The following is an 11,534-nucleotide window of genomic DNA, read 5'->3' on the forward strand; positions in this document are numbered from 1 at the left end:
CTGTCTGTCCACCCACTTTCCAACTGTAGCTGCATAACAGAGATAGACAGGTGGTCTAAAGTAAGACAACTTACTTTCCTTCTTGCTTGTGAGGCGGGGTCTACTATTACTACTCATTCATTCCTGAATGTTCCCAAATGTCACAATTTATTGTTAGGTAGAGACTTATTAAGTACAATTGGAGCCACCATTTCCTTGGAAGGGATCAAAATTCAATTAGAAATGGGGCTAGAACAAGGAATTCACTTATTGGCACTCCTGAACAGTCACAGTTTGAAACAAATACATTCCTGAAGACACAAGAAACAAGTGGACCCTCAGTATGGGAAACTGTTGTCTTGGGATTGGCCAATAAAAATAGACTTGAAACCTGGTGCGTACTGTCCATGGAAAAAATAATACCCCCTCAAATCTGAAGCACTACTAGGGATCCCACCATTGCTATGCAAATTTTTGAAACATGGACTAATTAAATCCTGCCTGTCCCCTTGCAATATTCCAATTCTCCCTGTTAAGAAACCTAATGGAGAATACCATCATGTATGGAACTTGCGGGTTGTTAATGAGACAGTCATTCCAATCCATCCAATGGTTCCAAACTCATACATTCTGCTCATCTAGATATCCAGGGATGCTCAGTATCACACTGTGCTAGACTTAAAAGATGCCTTTTGTGTGCTCCTATACCTAGTATTCCAATATTCTTTTGCCTTTGAATGGAAGAACCCCAATACCCAGAAAGACACCCAATATACATGAACCGTACTTCCTCAAGGTTTTTGAGACAGTTCTCATCTCTTCAGAAATGTGTCGGCATGGCCGGGCGCGGTGGCTCAAGCCTGTAATCCCAGCACTTTGGGAGGCCGAGACGGGCGGATCACGAGGTCAGGAGATCGAGACCATCCTGACTAACACGGTGAAACCCCGTCTCTACTAAAAAATACAAAAAACTAGCCGGGCGAGGTGGCGGGCACCTGTAGTCCCAGCTACTCGGGAGGCTGAGGCAGGAGAATGGCGTAAACCCGGGAGGCGGAGCTTGCAGTGAGCTGAGATCCGGCCACTGCACTGCACTCCAGGCTGGGTGACAGAGTGAGACTCCGTCTCAAAAAAAAAAAAAAAAAAAAAAAAAGAAATGTGTTGGCAAAGGAGTTAAGCAAATTAAATTTGAGAAATGGGATTTTATGTCAATATGTTAATGATCTGCTAATTGCCAGTCAGATATGTCATGATTCAATTTTAACATCATTAAAACCCTACATGTTCTGGTTGAACAGGACATAAGGCATCCCCAACCAAGACCTGGATTTCCTTACAAAATGTTCAATATATGGGATTTACTCTGACCCCAGAAGCTTGCATACTGGCCACAGGTCAAAAAAGGGCAATCATTTTATTGCTGATTCCACAAACCAGACAGCAACTCTGGGGCTTCTTGGGAATGGGAGTTCTCTGACACATCTGGATTCCAAATTATAACCTAATGGCCGAACTGCTGAGGCCATAAAAGGGAAAGAAAAATTCCCCAAGCACTGGGATAAAGAGTGCCAACAAGCTTTTGAAACATTAAAATCTGAGTTAGGTCAAGCCCCAGCTCCAAGGCTACCAAATTTAGAAAAACCATTTACCTTCTAAGCTTGTGAAAGATTGGTAATAGCTCTGAGAGTCTTAACCCAGAAGCTGAGTTCTTCCCAGAGGTCAGTGGCCTATTTCTTAAAACAATTGGATCCAGTCATAAAAAGATGACCTACCCTGAGGGCGGTAGTAGCCTCTGCCCTATTGGTTAACAAAGCCTCCAAGTTGACATTGGGGCAATATATAGAAGTCATCACTCCTCATCAGGTTCAAACTGCATTGGAAGTCAAAGGACACCATTGACTCACTGGAGGGAGGCTGACCAAATACCAAGCTCTTTTATGGGACACCCCTAACATCACTCTGAGGGTATAACAGACTTTGACCCGGGGCACCCTATTCCCATCTGTAGATGATGAGGCTTTATAGCATCAATGCATAAAAGCCATAGAACAAAAATACTCCAGCAGACCCAACTTACAGGATAAGACCCTTAATAATCCAGAGGCAGAATACTATATTTATGGTAGTAGTTTTATGGGAGAAGGGACTAGGAAGGCAGGATATGCAGTAGTGAGTCTAAATGAGGTTATAGAGGCAAAAGCCCTTTCTTCTCATACCTCAGCATAGAAAGGAGCACCGACTGCCTTAATCAGAGCTTTAAACTGGGAGAAAGCAAAAGGTTAAACTTATGTACTGATTCAAAGTGTGAGTTTTTCATGCTGCACACCCACACAGCCATATGGAAGGAGAGGGAAGTATTAACAGTGAAAAACTCCCCAATCAAGCATCAAGATCTAATCTTGCTTCTCTTGGAGGCAGTGCAGATTATTCACCAAGTGGCAATCATTCACTGTAAGGGCCATCAGAGAGATGGGTTCCTCATTAGCCAAGGGAACAATAGGACCAATAGGGCTACAAAGCAGGCAACTCAGCCTCAAGAACCTAAGAGTGCCCTGGCCGTAATAGTAATCCCCTCTAAACTCCCCAGTTGCCTGCTATCTTCACAGCAAGAAGGGAAGAATTCTGAGAGATGGAGATATAGGGAGATATTATTGGATGGTTCACAGACAATGGTAAGATCTGTATCCTTGGATTTGAACAATGGAAGCTCATCAAGCGTCTCCATGATGCCACTCATTATGAGAGGGATGTTCTATGAGACATAGTCCATAGAATAATTACTGGACAAGGACATAGAAAGACTGTAAAATGGGTGATCTTTGCCTGTGAGTTGGGTACCTAACCCCTAAACTCATCCTATGCCTCCCTCTTTAAGTTAGTTCAGCATAGAGGAACCTATTCAGGAGACGACTGACAAGAAGATTTCACTCAACTGCCCTCGAAGTCAGGATACAGGTACCTCCTAGTGTTTGTGGTTGAGCCAAGCTTTTTTCACCCACATAGAGGAAGCAGTGGAAGGCTGTAAACCCTTGTTAAAGAAGATAGTATACCAGTTCAGACTTCCCAGTTCTCTCCAGAGTGATGGTTGGCCTTCCTTTGTTGCTAAGATTACCCATCGCCTCACAACAGCCTTAGGGATAGACTACAAACTTCATGCATCTTGGCATTCCCAGTTATCAGAGATAGTTAAAAAGATGAATCATCTTAAAAGGATCCTAGCAAAGCTTTTTCAAGAGACCCATAAACTGTGGATTAAATGCTTCAGTCACACTTCTCAGAATCTGCACAATCCCTTATGGAAACCTGAATCTCAGTCCTTCTGAAATAATTTATGGGATGCCCTTTCTCACTACTAATCTTCTGTTAGATGGAGAATTGGATCAAAACCTACAACACCTAATGTTTTCAGGGCAGGTCCAGAAGGCACTCTTAGAATAAGGAAACAACATTCTGCCATCCCCTGCCAGAACTGGGGCAGCCTCTATCCAGATTAACCCAGGAGATCAGGTCTTCCTAAAGACTTGGAAGGTGGGCTCCCCGGAGGACTAACTATTACTTAAATGAAAAGGTCCTTACTGAGTGATCCTGGCCACTCCAACTACAGTCAATTTACAAGGAATGCCTAGGTGGGCACACCTTTCCAGATTAAAACTCTTTTCTGCTGAATATTTGTAGGCATGCTTGAAAAGCCCTTCTTATTCCTGTGAGCCAGTGGAGGGCCTTAAGTAGCTGTTCAAGAGGGTCATCTCACAAACAGATAAGTAATGAGGTGGCTGGGCTTGAGACTGATAGCTTCTTTTACGATACTGGTTATTTTGCTGCTGCTGTTTTATCACTTTGCTTAGCCCCCTCCCCTGGTAAATATCTCTTTTGTCCTTGCTGAGTATAAGGAACTGACCTTGCTACTTCTTGTCCTGGTGCTTGCATTTTCCCCTATGGCAATATGGAATAAACAAAGCTTGGGAAATTCTTTGTTCCACCTTACTCAAACATTGTCTCAGCCCACACCAATATTCATCAGACTATTGCATATGTCATTAACAAGTCAATGGGGAGGCATATAAAAATGTCTGGTGGGAGCACCCAGCAGAATGGTCCCTGGTCCAAAAGCACCCTATTTACAGAGCCAATAAATCTCCTGTGAACCTAGTCTATCTCATCCACTCAACATCCATTAACCTGAAAATTATAACATGTTTTAATCCATCAGTCGTGAGTTGGTATGCCAATGTAGATCCCAAGCTACCCTAATGTAACAACTCTTGTGCTCTTTACAGGATACCCATCTGTAACTATACTACCAGAGGGAGCTACATACTCAGTATCCTTAACTGCACCTGCTCACCAAAAGATGTGATTAACCTCACCCCTGAGCTCTGTCCCTTTTTATGTGCATGATTTCCAACTGCAATTGGGACATGGCATGAGTTCCAGAGGGTACAGCCTTGGTGGCACAGCTACCTGGGTTGTGTTAGGTTATTCTTACATTGCTATAAAGAAATAACTGAGATTGAGTAATTTATAAAGAAAAGAGGTTTAATTGGCTCATGGTTCTGCAAACTGTATAGGAAGCATGACACCAGCATCTGCCTGGCTTCCAGGAAGGCCTCAGGGAGTTTTTGCTCATAGCAGAAGGTGAGGGGGAGCAGGCACATCACATGATTAGAGCAGTAGCAAGGGAACGAGAGGTACCACAAACTTTTAAGCAACCAGAACTTGTGAGAACTCACCCAGTATTACGAGGGCAAGCCATGAGAGATTTGCCCCCATTACCCAAACATCTTCCACCAGGCTCCATCTCCAACATTGGGGATTATGTTTCTTTTCTTTTCTTTTCTTTTTTATATAATTTATGGGGTCTCACTGTGTTGGCCAGGGTGGTCTCGAACTCCTGGCCTCAAGCAATTCTTCCTACCTCAGCCTCCCAAAATGCTGAGATTATAGGCATGAGCCACCATGTCTGGCCAGGGATGATATTTCAACCTGAGATTTGGCAGGAACAAATATCCAAATTATATCATGGGTTGTCACACGGGATCACAGATATCCTTGTCTTCTGACACTGAAAACCAGGGAGACAATGACAAGTACTTCTTATGGCTGCCTTCTAATCACCCATCCTTGGGTCCCTTAGTTACCATCTCTTCCTACCCAGTACTCGTATGCTTAGCTAATGGACTGATGTTCTTGGGAATGGTAAATGGGAAAGGGATAGAAGTTTTATGTCTTGATACCAATCATATAAGTAGCAATTGAACTGTGGATTAGGTCACACTCCTCTTCCTCCTAAGAATATCAAAGTATTCTCCAATAACCCCCATAGCACTCAGCTGTCACCAAGAAGGTACAGATGAGCAATGGAGCTGCTGATTGCCAGAATAGTCACCTTGGTTGATTCACTGGTGGGACTAGCCGGGAGAATAATTTACAACAATGTCATCATATAATATGTCACAGCCATGTCTCCATGGTGGCAGCCACAACAGGATAGCATTTTAAACTCATACAAAAATCATTAGGTTATCTGGCTTTGATGGTCTTAGATGACTGATTATTCTTGGATTACCTACTGGCTGAAAAGTAGAAGTATGTGCTGTTGCAAATACCTCTTGTTGTTTCTTCATTAATGTTTCTGGGGAGATAGAACAAAGGGCTGATGTCATCCTCCAACAGGTTACATGGTTACATAACTTTAATAATCTCACTGCTCAAATCGTCTGGGACTCCATCAAAGGGTGCCTACCAGATGTTACTTCATTTTTGCCTTTCTTTATATCCTTAGTAAACATTCTGTTGTGGTTATATGGCTATATAAGTCCTTTTAACCTTTTGGTAAAGTTTGTGTTTGCCAGGCATCAACAGTTTCAAGTCAAGCTAATGGTGACACAAGAATTCGAACCCATACCATCCCAGGAAAACCTGAGTCCTTAATAATCTAAATCAGTAGGTCAGTCAGCAAGGGGTTTTTACAACCTCCAAAGGTAGGTGGAGATGATTACTCTTTTCAGCAGAAAGCAGCTCAGAAGATGAGACCTCTGATCGCGCCCCACCCCTTCTCCTTAAGAATAAGGAGAATAAGCTGGGCACGGTGGCTCACACCTGTAATACCAAAACTTTGAGAGGCTGAGAAGGGCAGATCACAAGTTCAGGAGATCGAGACCATCCTGGCTAACACGGTGAAACCCTGTCTCTACTAAAAATACAAAAAAAAAATTTAGGCATGGCGGCAGGCACCTGTAGTCCCAGCTATTCGGGAGGCTGAGGCAGGAGAATGGCGTGAACCTGGTAGGCAGAGCTTGCAGTGAGTCGAGATCGTGCCACTGCACTCCAGCCCCCTGGGTGACAGAGTGAGACTCCATCAAAAAGAAAAAAGAAAAGAAAAAGAAAAAGAAAAGAAAAGAATAAGGAGGGTAATCTCCCTCAGAGGAAAATGAGACATAGTAGGGATGGGACTAGCTCCCACCCTCTGCCCCCCATATTAGTCAGGGTTCTCCAGATAGAGGACCCTGTCTTACTGTCCTGTTGGTCAGAATCAATAGAACATATGAATATATAAAAGGGAGTTTATAATGGAGAATTAGCTCATGTGATTACAAAGCGAAGTCCCATAATTGGCTGACCACAGCTGGGGAAAGGGAGAAGCCAGTAGTGGCTCAATACATGTCCGAAAGCCTCAAAACCAGGGAAGCCGACAGTGAAGCCTTAAGTCTGCAGCAGAAGGCCCAAGAGCTCGAGGGAAGATGCTGGTGCAAGTTTCAGGGTCAAAGTCTGAAGATCCTGGAATCTGATGTCCAAGGGCAGGAGGAGTGGAAGAAAGCAAACATCATGCATGTGAAGAAGAAAGAGCCAGAAGACTCAGCAAGCAAACTTATCTCATCTTCTCCTGCTTTCTTTGTTCCAGTTGCGTTGGTAGCCAATTGGATGATGCCCACCCACATTGAGGTTAGGTCTTCCTCTCACAGTACATGAACTCAAATGTCAATCTCCTCTGGCAGCACCCTCACAAACATACCCAGAAACAATATCAGCCATCTAGACATCCCTCAATCCAATCAAGTTGACCCCTAATATTAACCATCACACACCCCCCAACGTATGTTCCATACTTGTTAACCACAAGATCCTGCATTCCCAGCTAAGAAGCTAAGATAAGCAACATTTGAACAAAAGTTTTCACCAAGACAGTTGACTCTACCACTCACATGTGCATAAGACCCAGGAATGATCCTTATACAACCTTCCTGGGGTGGCAGTAATGAGCAACACTGTCATCTTGAACCCACTGAGCATGCACTGAGACTTCAATACCACATCCACGAAGAAGGGAAAGATCACCCCAGGAGGCAGATCCTTGACATCAAACTCCTTACTCTGTCCAATAAAAGGCCCTGGGTGGCCCCCTTTAGAGAGCCAGCTGGAGAACCCTTTCTCCTGTGCTGCTTCCTTTGTGCTCTAGCATAAACCCCAATGAACCTTGTTCGGGAAAACTTGCTTGGCCTCATGTCAATTTCCATTGCGGGAAAAGTCTAACAGCCAGCGGTCAGTAACAAAATATCCAAGAGGGTATAGAAGGTGATCTCCTTCATTGCAGTGGTCTCTTTGAAGAGAGGGTATGTGACCCTGCCAGCTTTAGGACTCCAGCAGCAGCAGCAGAGGGCTCAGCAAGTGGCCATCCTGTCAGTGCTTATTGGATTAATGTAGAAACTAGGTACTGCTAGCATTTCACGTAAATATGTGTTTCTGTCTTCTTATTTAAAACAACACTGCATCTTGGAATGTTCAGAAGTAAACTCATTCTTTGTGTTCATTATCTTCTAATGAACATTAGAACAAACACTGAGAATTCTATATGCCATTCTCCTCCCACCATGCCCCCACCACATCTATTTCCTGTGATTGTAATACCTTCTTTATATGTGATAAATTATGATCTATTCCTATTTTCTATTCTATTCTATCTTTTGTGTTCTATTCTGTTCTGTTCGATCAAATTGCATTACTCTTCAGTAAAGAAGCAATACTGTCTTAATTCACAAATTGATTTCATGTGGGGCCATGGGTCACTCAAACTCTGTCTCATGGATCACTCAAACCTGCAGTTTGAGAAGAATTGCTCTAAAAATCTCAGTGTGCCCTTTGGTTGGAAGTATTTATTCTCTGAGAAGCTTTGATTGAACCTCAGAAATGTTTACTAACTGAAACTCAAATAATGATGTTTTTCCTCATAAAAGTAGTATAGTTATAAATGTTAGTTAAATTGGAGCATTCTGGACTCTGAGCTTCACCAGAGGGCTTTTAAAACTAAATCTGATGTTCATATGAAAGATCTGTTACTATTTAACTATTTCACCTAGCATGATGAGAGGACTTTCAATAAACCTAAATATGTCAAAGAAAATCAGCTGCTTCTCTTTAAAAAAGTGGCTGATTCCTCTAAAATGAGGTTTTTCTCCATCTTACTGGAGTAAATTGAAGAACTGATAGGAAAGTATTAATATTCTATATGCTGTACTTGTGAAAAACCTCAAGTACTTTGCTCAGGTTTCAAGAGAAGAAATTTTCTTTGAAACATACACCAATCATTTTATAAGAAGTATTTCATATTGCCACCTTCAAGATTCACAGTTGGATATCCTATTCTCTTGAATGGTTATTGAAATTTTAGTCTAGGACAGAGCTTGTTCACGTTCTCTCTTGCTTGGGCTATCTACAGTGATGTATTCCTAGCCAATCCAGTCTCACAGAGACTTAGGATATTCTAATTTAGTAAAATGTTGGCATAATATAACCAAAACGGCATAATTTACTTTAAATGAAAATTTCATCTTTGAGTAAAAAGAATTTTTGCTTTGGTGGAAGTTTTGTGTTTTAGTGTCTGAACTAAACAGGTTGAGGCAAAATATACTTTCATCTCTCATTTACCTACAAACTTTAGAGTTTCACTAACTGAAACTTACTATGTGTGCCATCCCATTTGCAGAGTGTCATTTTTCAAGGAATTCAAAAAGGACACAATATAGCTATGAAGAGTACTTTTTATATCATTAATTATGGTTCACTGTCTCAGAAAAGGAATAGAGCATTAATCTATCATCTTTTATTCTGACAAAATAACTTACCCTCTTCATCTCCTGCTCGCATGCCCTAATGTCTTTTGCTCTAAAGACGTAACAGCCTTGTTCCAAAAAATGCAGTTGTGCTGCACATTCCTGCCTGACCATCTCATTCCCACGCAGAGTGATGATACATTGGCTGTACTTGAAGTGTGGATACTGGTTAGTACTTCTCACCAGTGTTCTGTCAGGTCCCACCTCAAGGAGTTTGTGTGTGTGTGTGTGTGTGTGTGTGTGTGTGTGTGTGTGTGTGTGCATGTAATGTGAAAGAATATCAGAATGTTTGTTTTCTAAGCAAATAGCATCCTTTAAAGGTAGCCTTATTTTCTAAGGCAGTCCTGTTTCCAAGGACCCAGACCACAGGACCACAGTCAGAAAACAGGACTACCTTAGAGTTTACTTATTTATACAATGTATTCTGCATTTCTCTTCCAGACTATAAGCACAACGTGGGTATGGATCTTAGTCTATTTTATGTATTTATGTATTCCACAGATGTAAAATAATCCTAATATTTATTTCTAAATTATTGATATTATTTCTTTATGTATATAAATAATATTTAAAATTATTTGTCTTATATGTAGTTAATTTTTCTGTTCACAATTTGACTTAGTTATTATTATTTTGGGGTACATTACTTTTTAATTTTCATAAAATTAAATCTATCAATCATTCCTCTTATGGTCTCCTTAACTTTTAATTGTCTACAGGATCCCCAAAGAAGTGTAAAATCGTGGCTCAGCATTTATTATTTTATTTCTTCCTGAGTGTCACTAATGTGTGAACCCAGGCAGCTTCATAGACAATCAATTATCCTAGGCCGTAAGCACTTATTAGGTGTTGCAACATTGGTGTTGCACTAGGCATAGTGGGACATATATGTATCAAATAGAAATACATTAAATTTTTCTGTTACATAAGCAAGGAATGAATATGGAAAATGATAATATGAAAAAGATTTAAAATTGACAACCCTGATAGCTGATGATGGGTTGCCAAATATAGATTCTCAGGTTCTGTGAGTTCAGCATACAAAAAAGGATAACAGTGACCTAGAATGAGACGCAAAGTTTAAATTAAATCTTAAAATTGTCTGAAAGGCTAACTTAGCAAAGAAAAATAATAGTTTCAGTGCACAAAAGCAATAAACGTGTAGTCCTTAAAGTCCTAGAAGAAACATTCATAAAGCATGGTGCTCAATGTCAGTGTCTGAGAATTTATGTGCTTATTTACCCTTACAGGAAAGGAGGGAAGGAAGAAGGGAGAGAGAAAGGCAGAAGGAAGGGAAGAAGAGAAGAAAGAAAAAAGGGAAGCAGAAAGGGGCAAAGAAAGAAAGGGAGAGAGTGAGGGAGGAGGGACAGAAGGAAAGGAAAGACAGCAGGAAGGAATGGAAGGAAGAAAGGAGGATGTGAGAGGGAGGGAGGGAGGGGACCTGGGATGGAGGAAGAAAGGTGGGAGGGAAGAAAAGAGGGGGAAAGAAGGGAAGCAGGGAAGGATGGAAGAAAGGAAGGGAGGGAAGGAGAGAGGAGGAAGATAGCATCCAGAAAAGCCCAGTAGATATGTACTAATTTCATGTATGATTTCCTGAATGGCCCTCACTGTACTGCATATTCTAGCATAAGCAATGCATATGATCTGGTAATAATTATATTTTCCTTGCTTGCAATCCTTGATTTGAAAGTATCATCTGTGGTTATAAAGAATCACACATCATGCTCACTTACCCTCAGAAATCTGAGTAGTTATGCTGGGGAATGAAGTTGTTCTATCTGGCTCAGAACTGGTAAGAATGTCTGAGTATCCAAATTGTTTTGGGCTACATCTTAAAGGACAAACGAGTATCCATCAATTGGCTTTTTTAAATCTTCTTGCAATGGTTCTTAAATGCTTGCTTGACACAGTTGCTAAGTTACAGATATTGTCCAGTCTTACTATACACATTTAAGGTAATAGATTCTAGGGCTTACAAACAACATAAATGATGCAGTTGATAGAGTACAGGCAAAATTTTTGTGGCATTGTACATCGTAATGCTTTGTTAAGTGTGTAAGTCCTATTACGGTGATTTGCATAGTTTAGTGATTGACTTTTTATGCAAAGGGCAACCAAAATGAAGTTAATATTTCTCATTGCAAGTTATTTAGCAAATAGAGAAAAAAAGTGTACAAGTGAGAAAGAAAGAGAGAATAGGAGTGAGCAGGGGCTATGCTCTATTGCTGAAGTTGTGCGTATTGAAACCAGCAGGTGCAAGATGGCTCCCTGTGCTCTTTGAAGGGGACTATAACATAAGCATGAGCTCCTTAACCCTATTTAGCTGGGAATTTCTCCAGCTCTGAGGATCTTGGTGGAGGTCCCGCTTGGTGGGCTGTGTAACCTCTACACTTTCTGTCCTAGCTCACATCATTGCCTTGATCTCCTGCCTGGCTCCCCACCCTACTAGAG

Source organism: Rhinopithecus roxellana, chromosome 21 (genome assembly GCF_007565055.1).
Source record: "Rhinopithecus roxellana isolate Shanxi Qingling chromosome 21, ASM756505v1, whole genome shotgun sequence".
Taxonomy (NCBI): Eukaryota; Metazoa; Chordata; class Mammalia; order Primates; family Cercopithecidae; genus Rhinopithecus; species Rhinopithecus roxellana.